This window comes from Neophocaena asiaeorientalis, unplaced genomic scaffold, assembly GCF_003031525.2.
Source record: "Neophocaena asiaeorientalis asiaeorientalis breed wild unplaced genomic scaffold, Neophocaena_asiaeorientalis_V1.1 scaffold133, whole genome shotgun sequence".
Taxonomy (NCBI): domain Eukaryota; kingdom Metazoa; phylum Chordata; class Mammalia; order Artiodactyla; family Phocoenidae; genus Neophocaena; species Neophocaena asiaeorientalis.
Genome location: NW_020174429.1, coordinates 5,876,318 through 5,880,384, shown reverse-complemented (window position 1 = coordinate 5,880,384; position 4,067 = coordinate 5,876,318). Strand labels below are relative to the sequence as shown.

Genomic DNA, 4,067 nt, shown 5'->3' with positions numbered 1-4,067 from the left:
AAGGGGAATGGGTGTGCCCTGCCTTTGACCTTTCCTTCATTCATCTGGCTGGGATACAGACCTAATGGTGGCAGCTTGAGAAGACGCTTTAGATTCAGGTACCAGTCATCTGTTGAGGATGGCAGAACCATCCCTTTAGCCTTGGGCTGGCTACTTCTGGACTGTAAGGGAGATACACATTTTTTACCTTACTTAAATCAGTGTATTTTTGGCTCCCTTTAATGGCAGCTTGAATGTACTCTAAGAAATGTAGCAGCAAACTTAAAGATCTCTTTGTTATTATTATTTTAAATAAATGAAGAAGTTGAGAACTAAAATCAATAATTGCCCATCGTTACAGAGTTGAGAAAACTAAAACTCCCATCGATTCCCTCCTCCCCTATTCCTCACATTGCCCATATCCAGTATTATCGGATGATATTGAACGTACAAGCACAAGGTGTCCAGAGAAGCAGGAGTATAGGGAGATCTTTACAGTGAGTACAAGTAAATGGATGATAACTTATATCAATTATCCAGCTCCGGATGAAGAAAAGCATATAGAGACATAATGTGAGCTTTGTGAGCTGACAGTCAAGGTAAGACTGAGAAATTGCAAGGGTAAAAAGTACTCGGTGGAGGAGAAGTAATTTATACTAAAGTGACATGGTCGACAGTTTCTTTCAGTTTTCATGGTTATGTCCCCGATGTCCAGTTCACTGCCTTCTTGGAGTGGCTTCATTAAGCAAGTGAAATTTGAAGAGGGATCTGAGAGAGTTGAAATAGTTCTCATGGCAAACGGGTGAGGGAAAACTGGCTAGGCACTGACTTCATAAATCAAGCAGTATCTGTATGTTAGATAAATCAAGGCACTGACTTCATAAATCAAGCAGTATCTGTATGTTAGACACTCATGAAATGCTTGTGGGTGTGGTGAAGACACCGTGATTTTGAAGGCAAGGTTTGTAACCAAAGAGAAAATACAATATTGCAGGGCTTACAATACCAACATTAGAAATAGCAATATGGTTTTGTAGGGAGGAAGGAAATAGGTAGTTTCATAGAGATTATGGGGCTCGAGGTATGCCTTGAAAAATAGAATGTTGGGAAGTTGAAGTCTTGTTAATAGTTGAAGAATTACCACATGGTTCTCATTTAACTGGAATGTCTTAATGACAAGTGTTTTGTTATTGTTTTTTAACTTTTTGGTGAGCTTAGTAAAAACTTCTTCCTTAATCTTGTCTCCTTGGAATCTCATGGTTTTATAGATTGGTGCAGAAGTGATCTTGAGGCATGAAAGTATCTGAAGATGAAATGGAAAAACTGCAATAAAGCATTGGATTTGGGATGGACATTATTCAGAATTCTTAGGTCCCATATACAATACTGAAATGGGAAAGATTATTGTAGGCTGAGATTCATCCGATATGTTCTCCTGGAGCAAACAAGGAGTTAGGCAATTGTTTGAAGGAATTGAGAATCAATGTGGCACAAAAAAGCCCTTGGGCTAGGCTCTGCACCTCTGCTACCATGCATTTGTTTAAATTAAATTTTTTAATTTAATTGTGGTTAGATGCACATAACAGAAAATTTACCATCTTAATCGTATTAAGCATACAGTTCAGTAGTATTAAGTAAATTCACATTGTTGTACAAACGATCTCCAGAATTTTTTCATCTTGCAAACCTGAAATTCTATATCCATTGAACAGTAACTCCTCATTTTCTCCTCCCCCTATTTTCTGGCAACAACCATTGTACATTGTTTCTATAAATTTGACTAATCTAGATACCTCACATACATGGAATCATATGGTATTTGTCTTTTGTGACTGATTTATCTCACTTAGCAAAATGTCCTCAAAGTTCATCCATGTTGTAACATGTGTCAGATTTTTTTTCCTTTTTAAGGCTGAATAATATTCCACTGTATGTATATACCACATTCGTTTAGCCTTTAATCCATTGATAGACATGTGGGTTGCTTCTACCTCTTGCCTATAATAATACTGCTCTGAACATGAGTATACAAACATCTCTTTGGGACCCTGCTTTCTTTTCTTTTGGATGTAAATCCAGGAGTGGCATTGCTGGATCACGATTCTCTGTTTAATGTTTTTGAGACATTGCTATATTGTTTTCCATAGTAGCTATACCATTTCACATTCTCACCAACAGTACATAAAGGTTCCAGTTTCTCCATGTCCTTGCCAATACTGGTTATTTTGTTTCTTTTTTTTTCTTTTAAAATAGTAACCATCCTAATGGGTATGAAGTGATATCTCGTGGTTTTCAAAAAAGAAGTAATTCATTAATTAATTTGTTTTTGGCTGCATTGGGTCTTAGTTGCTGTGCGCGGGCTTTTCTGTAGTTGCGGCACACAGGCTTCTCATTGTGATGGCTTCTCTTTGTTGTGGAGCACAGGCTTTAGGTGCGTGGGCTTCAGTAGTTGTGGCTTGCGGGCTCTAGAGCACAGGCTCAGTAGTTGTGGTGCAGGGGCTTAGTTGCTCTTCAGCATGTGGGATCTAACCGGACCAGGGTTCAAACCCGGGTCCCCTGCGTTGAAAGGCGGATTCTTAACCACTGCACCACCAGGGAAGTCCCCTCTCTTTGTGATTTTGATTTGCATTTCCCTATGATTAGTGATGTCGAGCATAATTCTGTATGCTTATTGGCCGTTGGTTTATTCTCTTTGGAGACATGTCTTTTCAAGTTCTTTGTCCATTTGAAAAAAATTATATAAACTGTTTATTAACAGAAAGTGCCCACAAATTTATTTCTTCTTGGACACATGCATGGTGCAACCATGGTGGCCTGTGGTCTTGGTGTGTTGGCCTCGGACACAAAGTCCCCGGAAGTGGCACAGCCCTCTGTAGGCCCCAGTCTTCTTCATTTGCTCCAGGTTTTCATGAAGTTTGTTGTCCAGACCATGGGCCAAGACTTGGCTGTGTTTTCCATCCGTCACATCCTTCTGTCTGTTGAAGAACCAGTCTGGGATCATGTACTGGTGTGGATTCTTCATAGTGGTGATCACACATTCTCCCTCCTCCTCAGTGAGCTCTCCTGCCCTCTTGGTGAGGTCGATGTCTGGTTTCCTCAACATCACATGAGCAAATTTTGCCCCACACCCTTAATTGCTGTAATGGCTAAAGCAATTTTATGCTGCTCATCAATATTGTTGTTGAGTACTTGCAAAATGTGCTGGAACTTCTCAGGGATTACTAGAGATGTGGCAGTAGTCCCAGTAGCCCTTTTGTCCATTTTTAAAATTGGGTTGTTTTTTGTTGTTGAGTTTTAAAAGTTCTCTCTGTATTTGGGTTATTAACCCCCCATCATACATATGATTACAAATATTTTTTCCCATTCTATAGGTTGCCTTTTCACTCTGTTGTTTGTGTCCTTCACATGGAAGTTTTTAATTGTGATGTAGTTCAGTTTAGCTATTTTTACTTTTGTTGCCTATGCTTTTGGTGTCGTATCCAAGAAATCATTGCCGAATTCATTGTAATGAAGTTTTTCCACTATGTTTTCTTTTAAGAGTTTTATTGTTGAAGTCTTAAGTTTAGGTCTTTGAGCCATTTTGAATTAATTTTTCATATGATGTAAGGTAAGTCTTTAACTTTATTCTTTTGCATATGTCTATCCAGTTTTCCTAGCACCATTTGTTGAAGAGACTGTCCTTTTCCCATTGAATGGTTTTGGCATCCTTGTCAAAAATAAGTTTACCATATACTCAAACATTTATTTCTGGCCTCTCCATTCAATTCCACTGGTCTGTATATCTGTTTTCATGGCAGTAACACACTGTTTTGATTACCGTAGCTTTGTAACAAGTTTTGAAATCAGAAAGTGTGCATCATTAACTTCATTCTTCTTTTTAAAGATTGTTTTGGCTATTTGGGGTCCTTTGAAATTCCATATTAATTTTAGAATGGATTTTTCCATTCTAAAAATTTGCATTAAATCTGTAGATCATTCTGGTTTGTATTGACACCTTAATAGTATTAAATCTTCCAGGGCTTCCCTGGTGGCACAGTGGTTGAGAGTCCACCTGCCGATGCAGGGGACGCAGGTTCATGCCCCAGTCC

At 38.7% G+C, this 4,067-nt stretch overlaps 1 pseudogene; it reads right to left on the bottom strand.

The window, feature by feature from the left end:
• Positions 1-2,752: 2,752 nt before the first annotated feature.
• LOC112407485 (40S ribosomal protein S18 pseudogene) lies at positions 2,753-3,240 on the bottom strand (annotated as a pseudogene).
• Positions 3,241-4,067: the final 827 nt, after the last annotated feature.